At 36.8% G+C, this 13,118-nt stretch overlaps 1 protein-coding gene across 1 annotated transcript in view; it reads right to left on the bottom strand.

Annotated features, from left to right (window-relative positions):
• PDE4D (phosphodiesterase 4D) overlaps positions 1-13,118 on the bottom strand; it is a 623,750-nt gene that overhangs the window by 560,951 nt on the left and 49,681 nt on the right. The window contains exon 3 of the mRNA XM_014964972.1: positions 6,648-6,757. The gene's annotated coding sequence lies outside the window, so the exon portion shown is untranslated. The remainder of the gene's footprint in view (positions 1-6,647; positions 6,758-13,118) is intronic.

Genomic DNA, 13,118 nt, shown 5'->3' with positions numbered 1-13,118 from the left:
TTTTACAAATCCAATCCTGCAGGTTATTTTGTAAAAATAAGTTCACACGGTTGTTGACTTTCTATCAGAGCTCATCAGTGTTTTAAAAGTGCTGTAGTTTGGGTATGCCATCGATTTCCACCAAAATAATGGCATTAAAAAAAATTATACCTCGCCTTTGTGAAAATCCATTTATATTTAAATAATCAATAGGATAATACAAATGTTCATTGTATATTTGAATTTTATTCCATAGGTTCGAGTTCAGAGTTGATATTCCTTTTTGTTTTTTCCCCATTTTGTTTTTGGGACATCACCTTCAAGCTTAAATCACTTGTCCTGCTTTTTAGAGCTGTATAAGATAGTCAGTTATAGCAAGAGTCCAAATGCTGCAATTAAATGAATAAAAGATCAGACTGGAGTCATTTTAGTATGAAAATCTTGCAGAGCTGAGAAACAGCTTTATAGGCAGAATTGTGTTATATTGGACTTTATGAAGAAAAGACATCTCAGCATACATGAATGTAATATGTCCTGTGTCTAAAGAATTCTCCAAGTACTTCTATACAAAGCAGCTGTGAGTTATATCAGCCAATGCCTTAAAAGCAAGTATTTTTCATTCTAAGAGTAGAGATAAACGCAAAACACCTAATCAGAGAGCTTACATCTCCTTGCTTCTGAGAACCAGACCACACAAAATTAAATTGTTCATGTCTTAAGGTGAAAATCCTTCAGATATTTTGCAGGAGATAAACTGCAAATAATGGAGTATTTGTTGCAAATACTTAAGTCAGATATTGGTCTGAACACAGAATTTAATAAGCTTTTTTGTTTCAATAGCTCTATGGCATTTTCAATGATCAAAAATGAAGAAGACCTCACTTTCACAATTCTGTCATCTAAAAATAATACTTTTATTGATGCAGTAAAAGCTTTGAATTCTTCTTTACTTAATATTAGGACAGTACTAAAGGCACTACTTAAAAGGCAGTTAGATTTCCTACGCAGATCAGTAACTTCTTAAAAATTAATAATGTGCAGGAATGGGTATCATGGACCTTGGACTAAGTGCAAAAATCTTAGTCTTTTATTTTCATCTCCTGTTTTGCCCCATTACCCCGCTGCAGAGCAAGTTTGCATTATCTGATTGGTATTGTAAGTAGTGAAATCTGCTTGTGCAGCAAGTTAAGTATACAGAAAGTCTCCTACCAGCAAAAAAGTTGGATAGTGTTTGATGGTGAGATCTTTCATCTGCACACGCATCTGGAGAGAAACAGAAGCTCAAGAAGTAGAAGAGAACAACACAGGTTGGAGAGAGATTGTGAGAAATGCATCAAGTCAGGAAAAGGAGAAAGTGACAAAGACTTCGTAATCCAGAATAGGTAGCCTTTGGCTGCAGATTGCCAGCACATACAGAGCAGAATGAAGCCTTGGAGTCTGTGGTCCAAATATGGGAGCAATCATTCTCTTTGCTGCTAGTGGTGCTTCTCCTCCATTCATTATTTGGGTTTCCAACCAAAACACACACAAGCCACGTTTGCAAATGATCTGCAGGAAGACCGTAGGAACAATTTATTTCAGCAACTCTGTGATTAAATTTGTTTGTTATGGGCTCAAACTGAAGAACTTAAATCGCACAACATGACTTCCCAAGAAAAAATAAAAATTGACTGACTCGTCACTAGCATGATAGTTGTTATTTATTAGAAGGTTTTAAGCAACAAGTTTTTATATCAGGCATAAATAGTTTGATTTTTTCAAGGGCAATATAAGGGTTACATCATTTTCAGAAGGTGCCCTGCTCAACTGAACTCATCACATTTTTCTAGTTTTCCTTAATATGCTGTCACAATACACAGGAAAAAAGAAAGTTGATTAAAGAAAAAGGGGTTTAATTCCATTTGTGCGAAATGAAAGCTCTGACTTGACATGTAATCACAGAGTAGTTTAAAACATACTTACTAAAAATCAAAAGGACTATTTAAAAATAATAATGAAGCACAATATATTTATCACTGCAAGCCTGATAGATTTCTGTTCTCCTTCCTGCAGGGTTTTGGTTTTCTGATATGCGCAAATGTTAATTTATGCAACATCAAAAAATGCAATATATTTGGCAGAAGATAAAGAAAAAGGGAAGGGTCGCAGAAACAACTGTCTTTCCCTCCTCTTTATTCGCACCTTTCTGTGTAATACTACAATAAGGGTTCACTGCACTGCTCCCTGCAGCCCTTCTAGGGCCACTTGCAGCAATAAAAAACAGGGCACACAACTGTGCATACAGAAACAAATCACAAATTTTCACTTCGTAAACCAGCAAGACATATGTTAGGGTATCTCATGAACAGTCTCACTGGATATCTCAGTCTACAACAATATGGTCACAAAGTGATTAGTCACAGGTTATTTTTGAAGCTCCAGTCCACTGCACGGACTGCTGATGCAACCATTAAAGCATGAAATGTTTGCACTCATTTTCAGTCCTGTGCTTCATGGAACATTTAATGCCAACTATAAAATCATTTAAAAGGCAATTGAATTTTCAGCTAAGAAAAATAAGATGACTCCCAAACAGTATCAGTGTATTGACAAAGTGTCAAGTAAAGAACAGCTTAAACTAAAACAGAATGTGAATTCTTAAGGCATTGACAGATTTTAAAAAGTATTTTTGGAAATAAGCATGTAATGGCAGCTGTGTAGGTATTCATTCCCTGCTTTCCAGTTACCTGAAAGGATGACATTATAAAGACCTGCAACATCTTGCAGTTTAAGATTCTTCCTAAAATGATAGGATTACAACACTAAAAGCCTTTGTATCCAGACATAGCCAAATTACTTAGATACCACCTAGAAAGGTCACAGAACTATTTAAGATAGCAGAGTTGTCCTTTATACAAGCTATACCTCATAGTTATGAAATGTTGTGCCTCATATTCTTCATTTCTTAGAAGAAATTAAATAAGTAACTAAATTGACAATATTCACTGCACAGCTAAAATAAACTCTCATATCATCCAATAAATTGGAAATTCTACCTGAAATCATACAGGTCCCCATAAAATCAGCAGACTAATTATTAATAAAACTCCACTGTGCTTTATCACGGATTCTTGAGACAAGAAGGGCTCCATTTATATTTTTTCCATTAAAACCTGGAAAAAAAATATTTTATACATTCTGCATAAAAAAAGCCCCCAGTGGCCTCTATCAGTAACCTTAGTACACACATACACATGCACAGACAAATGTGGTTTACATTACCTGGCCTTCATCCTACATTGGATACTACCACCTCTTGATGGGAAGCATACACAGCTACGGTTTAAAAATATAGTTTAAGAAAATGCCTTGCCCCCTCTAACACCTAATGTCATCCATTTTTAATCTCTAGTCTTCTGCCAGGTCTTTATCCATTATCATAATATAGGTGTTAGCATTGATACTAAGTCATATGAGGAGAGGCTGGGGGAACTAGGGATGTTACGTTTGGAGAAGAGGAGGCTGAGGGGAGACCTCATTGCCCTCTACAACTACCTGAAAGGAGGTTGTAGAGAGGTGCCTGTTGGCCTCTTCTCCCAAGTGAATAATGACAGGACCAGAGGAAATGGTCTGAAGCTGTGGCAGGGGAGGTTTAGATTAGATATTAGGAAGAATTACTTTACTGAGAGAGTGGTCAGGCACTGGAACAGCCTGCCCAGGGAGGTGGTGGAGTCACCATCCCTGGAGGTATTTAAGAAATGTGTAGATGTGGCTCTTCAGGGCATGATCTAGTGCCCGAGATTGTGGGTTTGTGGGTGGGTGTGTTATGGTGGGGTGTTGTGTTTTGTGTTTGGTGGGGGTTTTTTGTTTGGGGTTTTTTTGTTTGGTTGGTTTTTGGGTTTTTTTTTAAGGTTGGACTCTATGATCTCAGATGTCCCTTCCAACCATGATGATTCTGTGACTCTGTTAATCTGCAATCTAATTCCTTGATAAAGAAGCCGACTGGGTTGTTCAGTATTGCAAAATAAATGGTAGTTTCAGCTCAGAGTAATGATTACTCAAAAGTATAACAAGAAACTTGTTGGATGTTAAGTATTTGGAATGATCAAATGCCCCAAATACGAACACAATGAACTGATGCCTTTTCAGGGAAAGACTGGAAAATAAAGAAAAGCTGGGTACTGTGGGAAATGAAAGCAACTACGTCCAAGAAAAATTGACAGGTTTCTGTTATATCATTCGTCCATGCTGTCTTCTCTTCATCTGCAGAAATGTCTCATTTTCAGCAAAGAGCTATAAATGGCCTGGCATCCCGAAAGGGAGAATTAGTCAAATAGCCTACAACAATATTAAAAGACATTCATTTTTTGCAGAACAAATGGCTTTACTCCTAGTGTGCTTGCTATTTGAGTACAATTTTTGCCAACAAAAATAAGTAGTTGAAAGCATTGAAAAGTATACCTGAAACAGCAACAGGCAAAAGAGGAAGGTGGGGGACAGGCAACTTTCCAGTTAACAACTTAACTAAGAGGGTAACAATTGTAATTAGAACACTGTTCCAGGTGAGCCTTCCAAAAGAAAAATTATTGTGCCTAGAGGTGAAGTAGCAAGCCTTTCACTTTGAAATGTCTTCATCCATGATTATCCATGCTTTGCAGGCAGCTCAATTTCAAGAGAAAACCATGTATGAACTATTTAACTTTTATTTATGAATTGGGAATATCTGAACACCTCCTCATTTTTCTACTGAAACACATTTGTATTGGGCTGGACCAGTTACCAGAGAAGTACCAGCAGCTCTAGTAGCTAGGCAAGGCGGTTAAAACAGAACCAAAACAAACCAAACCAAAAAAACCACACGTGAGACAAGAAAGGAAATGATTGTTGAGGCTTCCTGCTGCCTTTTTTCCTGAAGTTCAGTCTCCTCTTTCTGAATCAACATAAGCGTTATTGACGTTTTTAAAACTTTCCCTCATTTACTAATGCATATTAGAAAGCACTTTCATAGAGTCATGGAATGGTTTGGGTTGGAAGGGATCTGTAAAGGTCATCTAGTCCAACTCACCTGCAATGAGCAGGGACATCTTCAACTACATCAAGTTGCTCGGAGCCCTGTCTAACCTGACTTTGAATGTTGCCAGGGAGGGGGCATCTATGCCCTCTCTGGGCAATTTGTTCTAATGTTTCTCCACCCTCGTAAAAAATTTCTTCCTTTTTAACTTAAGAAAACATTGGTATGGTTGCTGAACCTTGTATTTTGGGGTGAGAGACAGAACAACAGTAAATTCCTTCTTTATTTGTGGTGTGTTACACAGGCTGGCAAACGTATCATGCTTAAATGTGAGTTAGTAAACTGTATTCCAATCATTAATAGTTAAGATTCTTCAGAGTAGGTGATGCAAAAGTCACTAGATGTTTGGAAAGGCAAATGACATCACTTAACTCAACCCAATCACTAATTAACATTTGTGCATGTCAGAAAACCACCACACAGTCTAGCACAATTTGTACGTTCTGTTCAAGGGAGACCCAGCCTGGACCAGCAGGAATGCTACAGATTGTAACAGAGGAGTTTCAGTTCTGTCGTGTACGGGAGTTTCCACAGACCTGCCTACTCATTTCCAAGAGCACTAGTTAGAGGTACTCACTGTCTTGAACATCAACTTCAGACCCAGAAAGGGTGCAAAGGAGGTTCATTCAGGTCAGCTACGCATAGACTGTGCAATTTAATTGTACACTCGATATTCCAAACCAATTTTGCATTCCTCTGCTCTGTATCTGCTGGGAGACCTAAGTGGTACTCCAAGCAATCTTCTCAGATTAGGAAGACCTGGGAAGAAGTGACTCCCTGAATCTAAAGAGTTACTCGGCAACTCAGCTCCCTTTTTAAGGCAGAAAAATGTGTTTAAATTTAAGCAGACCACTTAAGTGCAAAGCACTGCTTTGATGCAGTGTGCCTGAGCTGTCTACTAGTTGATTCCTTTGTTCCTTACTTATAATTTAACCCTACTGCCATCTTGTCATCACACTTGCTTAACATAAGGGTGTTGCTACTGAACTTATATTTAGAGATGTGTTAAGGAATCTAACCAGTTGAAGGATCCAACTGATATCACATGAATTCAAACTACAACTAATAACTACAAGAAGGTTGATAAATATTCCAATGGTTACTTAAGGGACACATTTGTTTTTAGATTAGTTGAAGATTTTATTTCAGACTGGATGATTTTCTCTATGTTCTGCATCCAATGCAAGAATTACTGTGGGCTATTAGAATTCCTGCTACAAGGGTCAGATTATATGACCTTCTAGCCTTTAAAAGTATGCAGTTTATATACAATGCATACTGCAAATATATAAGGTGCATGTTGTTAGCTTTCAGTGCTAGTGTTATTTAGTTACAGCTACAAGCTTCTAGCCATTGTAGAGCAACAACCTTTAATCAGTACTGCAAATAATCTATCAACTGCAGTCCATCCTTCACAATAACCCTTATATTCTGTAGACCCATTAGCCCAGTAGATGTGATTAAAAAGGCAGTAAGATTTGTTGTTATTAATGGCTGCTCTGAAATCCACTCTATAAGAGCTCTTATCAAAACTTGCATCTCTAAAAACTCTAACTTTGTACCAGGATACCAACAGGAACAAATTAAAATTTTCCTCTGGAAAGCAACACATACTTACCAAGGACAATAACTTAACTTCACCACCTAACAGCTGAGGAGTTTGTCTTGGCCCAGGCAGAAGGATATGGCTTGCATCGGGTAAAATTCTAACACAACAGAAGGCAGCAACTGGGAGAAAAGATGCAGTTTTAAGAACAGATTAGAGAGACACCTCAAACAGAACATCTCTTTGTCAAGAATAGTACAACCAAGCAGTTCGCTAGGATATCAGAAGTTTTACTTATGACCCCAGGTTCACTTCCTTCAGTAAAGCATATATGTTTTCTTTCAGCATATTATCTAGATATTGAGCGAGATCTGATTTATACCATGCAAACTTCTGTGGAAGGAGTTAGCCGAACTAGGAAGGAACACAGTGAAAGGCAACATTCGTCTTAATTTTACTGTTCTAATGCAGTTACACTGCTTTAGAAAATCAATGAATGAGGAAATTACAAACTACTGATCATGTTGCTGTTGATTTTTCCTATATGTTCTATTACAAGCAACATCTTATTAAAACAACTTAACTGAATCAGACTCCGCCCGTTAATTTAGGATGGTTTAGCAACTACTCTAACTGTAAAAGTAGAAAGAAGCTTGCTTTGTTGCTGTAGTCAAAGCTGAATTTTAGGAAACTGAATTACATCCCTGGCATTTCTCTGTCTTAGAGGGAGTGCAACAGAAAGTCAATTTTTAATCTGTACTTCAGTTTATAAACATGTAGCACCGAAATAAACTTGCTATCTTGGTGTGTAAACTGCCTCAATTAAAATACTGAAGCTGTATTGATGCAAGCTGCTTTAGTTTTCCATTTCATAAGTACAGGTCCTTCAGTAAAGTATAAAAATACAGCAGATTTTACGATAATTACTTTCATATAGTTCTCTGCTTAAATGGAGTTGATAGGACTACGATCACCAGGTGAGCTTATTTTCCAAAATGACATTAAAACTTAAGGCTGCTAATTTTCTTGGAAGGGCTAAACTAGACAGTTCCAGGAATTGCAGTGAAAAAGTTACAAGAAGGTGATATACTTGGAGAGACGTTACAAGGGTTTACACTTCCAAGGGATAAAATAAACAAATAAATAAATAAATCTTGCCTTTCCTACTTCCCCTCTCCACATCCTAACATATGACTATCACCAACATATCATTGGTGAAGGTTTATCTGTTGAATAGACAGGGAAAATTATAACTGATTTCCAAAGGGCCTTGAAGTATCCTGGACTTCACTGCTTATGCTGAAATAATTTTTTCTTCAAATTTTTCAAATCCTCATCATACACAGCATGATGGTTCAAAAGGATTGGATCACCATCTCAAAAATTTCAAATGCAATGCTTAAAAGAGGGTGCCATTAAAATAATTCAGTGAAGTTATGGGAATAGTAGCTTTAAAGCATGAAAGAAAGTAGGTCCTATAATACCACAGAGCTCTATTTTAAGTATTATATTTTCCTTTAGGCTTCTTATTCATTTGGAATTTTTAAACTTTCTAAAGTGCAGCACGCACTTCACTGACCTTAATAGTGCAAGATCACATTACTCTGCTTCATATTTGACTAGATAAAGTGACAGATAATAGAAATGAGAACTTTGTCAGAATGAGAAGTTCTTCACCTACAAAAGAATTCAGTATTCACATTCTGAGTCATGAATTCTAGGAAAACAAAATATATTTTCTCTTGTAAATACTCTTTCTTGGTATTAATTCAATTCTACTTAAGTACAAAAGAAACCATTACCAATTACCAAAAGGTAACAAATACAAACTGACAGTACAACTGACTTTGAAGTAAGTATGTCCTGTAGCTATATTGCTGATATTAGTGCTTGGATTTCTAATGCTGGCAGTTATAGGAAATACTACTTTTACCATCTGGTTCCTATGATTCTTCTAGCATAGTCTGTTTCATGTCAAAATACTATCAAAGTTTAACTTCTGTTCTATTGGCAGCATATTTTTCCTTATGGCTGACTCTCTCATATTAAAACAAATGATAAAAAGTGGTTCTGTCTCCATTACTGAAATGGTTGCATAATCTCTTGATACATCATCATCTGTTAAAAAGGTTTAAAACTCAATTAAAATGTAAATCAAGTCTGGACAATGCAGCAGCAATTGCTACACATGAACAAAAGGCAAAATCAGGTTCAGCCAGAAATGAAAATGTTTAAGTTTTAATTGAATTTCCAATTATTTTCATTGGAATGCCTTCAGAAATAGCTTAGTAAACCAGTAGTGAATAAAGCCAAATGCAAATGCACCTGCTATCCATGACAGTTCGCTGATTAAATGAAAAATGGTGGAATCAAACAAAAATAGCAATATCTTCCTAATTCCTTTTATTCCCTATTACATGTCTCAAGTGACTAAACAGGAATCTCTTAATAAAAAATTATGGAGGAAGACAGAATTCTAAATCTGTTCGTCCTAGCAAAAAAAGAGAGATTTCTATCACCATATATTACAATGACACTTGAAAGAAACAAAAGGGCTTCTCTATTATTGAAGATTTATCTCCAGTTTTCTTTCTTTTTTTTTACAGAATCTCAGCAATTTGATACTTTGTTCAAAGTTTGTGAGAAGATTGCTATTTAACAATACCATAACCATTTTGTTTCTCTCTTAGAAAAATGGGGACAGTTTAAATATGATGACAGATAGTATATTAGTTTTTCATGAAAATCAGTGCTATGATTCCAGGAGCTTTCTGTTAAATTCTTTATTCATTCTTCTGTGCAAGGATAGGAATCTATGAGCAGAATAGGTTTAGCATAATCATGTCTAAGATACAGCTTATTCCCTGGGTGAATTGAAGAACACGAGCAGAGTTAGGCTGCGATAAGCGTTGGGGCAGCTGATGAAAAGGCAAATCTTCCCTTGACAAAACTATTCCCTTTTATTAATAATATCTTTCCCAACTTATTTTCTACTAGAAGTATATGTAACACTTCATTTTGGGTTTTCAAAATATCTAGCTTTTTCACAACCATTCATTTTACCACACAAAAATTATATCAAAATAGGCATGAAAGGAAAAATTTTACATTGTGTAAACTGGAGAATGCCACAGACAAGAAGAAATGACCTCAAGTTGCACCAGGGGAGGTTTACACTGGATATTGGGAAAAAATTCCTCACTGAAAGGGTTCTCAAGAATTGGAACAGGCTGCCCAGTGGGGTGGTTTAAATACCCTGGAGGTGTTTAAAAGACATGTACATGTGATGCTGAGGGACATGGTTCAGTGATAGCTTGACGGTGCTGGGTTAACTGCTGGACTTGATCTTAAAAAGCTCTTCCAACCAAAATGATTCTATGATTCTATGAAAAGCAAAAGTACCTATCACCATTATTTCTAGAGGGTGAATTATTTCCATTTTAAGGTGTTGTATAGTATTCCTCACAAAGGCTAGGAATTAATTGGCAATAAGTTTTGCTCACAAATTCTTGATTTCCTATGTTATTGTATATACCTTATTCTTGTAGTTAAAAAATAGTAGCAGAGAGAGTATTCACAATGTTTTATTTCATGTATCTAACTGAGGGATATAACTGAGCCAGATTTGGTACCGATATAGCCCCTGACTCTTTCAGTAAGCAATACAGAGTATCTAAGGGTGAAGGCACCAGGCGCTTTGGCTCTCACAGCAAAGGAGTTTTGAAGCTCTCCTATCCCATCCTCTCCAGCTGTGTATCACTGGTGTTTCTCTCCACACCAAGACAGTAACACAACAGAGCCTACATGACAACATTTCAAACCAAATCACTGATATTAATAAAGATCTCTTCCCACCCCCCGCCATGTCTTTGCAGAGGGCTGCTTAAACCCTGATCATAGCAGTGCTTTGGTTTGCAGCCTGGTCTCTTGATGCAGCTGACAGGACAACAAATTTCTGCACATGAAAAAAACTAGCTAAAGTGGGATGGGGCAGATGAGCCCTTGTCTGGTCTACTGCCAGCATTAAGAAACAGCCTGTGAGTTTAGCATCTTACCTTTCTTCAGCTGTGTAGGAAGACTGGAAGTCAATCCTGGGCTTCAGCATCAGACATATTTAAAATGAGGTGCAGTGGTTTTGACTACCCCATCGGTTATGCTTACACACAGGAAGCTTGCATTATATTTAAACCCAGGGAAACTAACCTCCCCCTAGTAACCCTCATCCCTTACAACTTTGCAGATTGCCAGTCAGAGCTTATGATGGGTTTCCATTAAAACAAAATGCATTAAAATTTTGCTCTATTTTTATATGTATTTATTTGATCCGTTGAAAACAGAACTTCTGCAAAAATAGCCGTGCTGTGCACCACACCTACTACCCCACCATGTTCTCTGCCCCATAAAATGAGGATCAAACACTATTCCCTTTGGTCAGTGTAGAGTTGGTTTTTTAATGAAAATAAAGTTGAGAAGTTATTTCTTCCGACAATGTCAAGAGCCAAGCACATTCCAGGTACTCATTGGTCCAGAAATAAGAACTATGTCTTATTACCTACCTCCGTTTATATAAACAGAGTATTTTTTCACACACAATTACCCAAGATGGTATGAATCATGACACCACACTTGTAAGTAACTGCAGTGACCTTAAAGAATGCTGACATTTTATAAACTGTTTTTAAACATCTGTGTAATAAACATTTGCAAAAACAAAGGCACAGCTGTTTCTCTAATGGCTTTGTAAATGACCACCAATACCACAATTTTAATACTATCTGTTACTGCCTCTTAAATGCCCCCCCTTTAAAAAAAAATATGTTTACCTTGAATTTGAAATTCATCTGTCCAGTATTACATAAAGACTTCACCAGTTCTTGGTTCTTGTTCACACACATCAAGGTAAAAAGACAGAAACTTTAACATCAAAGATATTCAAAGACTTGCTAGTTGCAAAAATTACCTAGTGAGAGCTTTGAAAACTTCAAGGTGTCTGTCATCCATTGATTTCAATAGATTTTGTAGGAATAAGCACTTTTTGAAGTTCAGGAATTGCCTAGCTCAGTCTGTAGGTGTCTGTGGGACTCTGTTGATAAAGAACCTTGTCTCCTGGGATACTAGTTACTTCCGAAAAATGGGCATAGGGTACTTTCAGAATTTTGAATTAGATGTCCAGCTGAGATTCAGACTTTTTTAGTATAACTCAGTATTCCTAGGATATAAAAAATGTTTCATTGAGCTATTTATTGTTTGAGCTTTTCTATGCATCAAATGCAAGAACAGGTCTGGCAATGACATTAGTGCTCAAAAATGCTGCACCACTTCTTCCATTTGACAAATGGACCAAGAAGACAGCTAAGGGGAACATTTTATTTTAGATCTAGATGAGTACCTTACTAAAAAACAGAATATAGAGAAAAACGGAACATACAGGAGGCTTTACTTGAACTACATTGCAAAAAAAAAAACCCCAGTGTTTTCAAAGTAGCACTTGTACAACAATTTGTAGACCACACTTGGGGAAATGAAACTAGTTATGCTTTTTGAAGTTACTTTTCTTTCCCCTGTCAGGTGTACTTGAAGAAAGATCCAATTGCTTGCATGAAATAATCACAGAGAAGAACAACACATTCAATAAAATGTGATATAAAGTGAACAGGAATATAGAAAACATGTTTGGGTTTTACTATTACTTTGTTTTCTTATTTACTTGAGCTAAATAAGTAATTTTTTCTAACAAGCTCCAACAAGGTAGGTTTAGACTGAACATTAGGAAGGAATTTTTCACAGAAAGAGTGGTTGGGCATTGGAATAGGCTGCCCAGGGAGGTGGCTGAGTCACCATCCCTGGAGGTGTTTAAGGGACGTTTGGATGCGGGGATCCAAACCTGAGGGATATGGTGTAGGGGAGGACTTTGTAGAGTAGGGCAGATGGTTGGACTCGATGATCCCAAGGGTCTCTTACAACCTGAATGATTCTATGATTCTGTTCTATGATATGCTACAGATATGATAGCACTAATTTCATGCTCTGACATTTTATCTGCTGATAGACTAAAAGTGATAGTTTCAAATATTCTGGATTACACAGTCTAGTAAAATCAGCATTTGCTGTGAATGAGCCTCTTTGCTACGTAAAATATAATGAAATGCAGAACTACCAGAACAATGATGTCCCTGCTGTGGCTTTCATCTACAGAGTATTAGTATGAACAGCAGCAGATACATAGACCTTTAAGACAGATTATCATTAAGGGTGGAAAAAAAAGTAAAAAATCACACATCAAAAGTAATGCTTCCATGTATGGAAGGAAACAATGCTGAAAATGCCAGTAACTTACATTATTAAACTTATACATAAATTTTGTGCAGTGTTCCTGCCTTGCAGGCAAAAGTACCTACCCACATGCTTAAAGTACAATGGGAGTGGGAAGGAAGGAAGATATAATACAACTGTAAAGTAATACATTAAAGGACATGCACCTACTTTCATGGAAAATGCACAATTAACCAATAAAAAAAAAGGTTGGGAAGGAACCAAATGCAA

Source organism: Calidris pugnax, unplaced genomic scaffold (assembly GCF_001431845.1).
Source record: "Calidris pugnax isolate Ruff unplaced genomic scaffold, ASM143184v1 scaffold273, whole genome shotgun sequence".
Taxonomy (NCBI): domain Eukaryota; kingdom Metazoa; phylum Chordata; class Aves; order Charadriiformes; family Scolopacidae; genus Calidris; species Calidris pugnax.
This window is presented reverse-complemented; position numbering and strand designations above follow the sequence as displayed.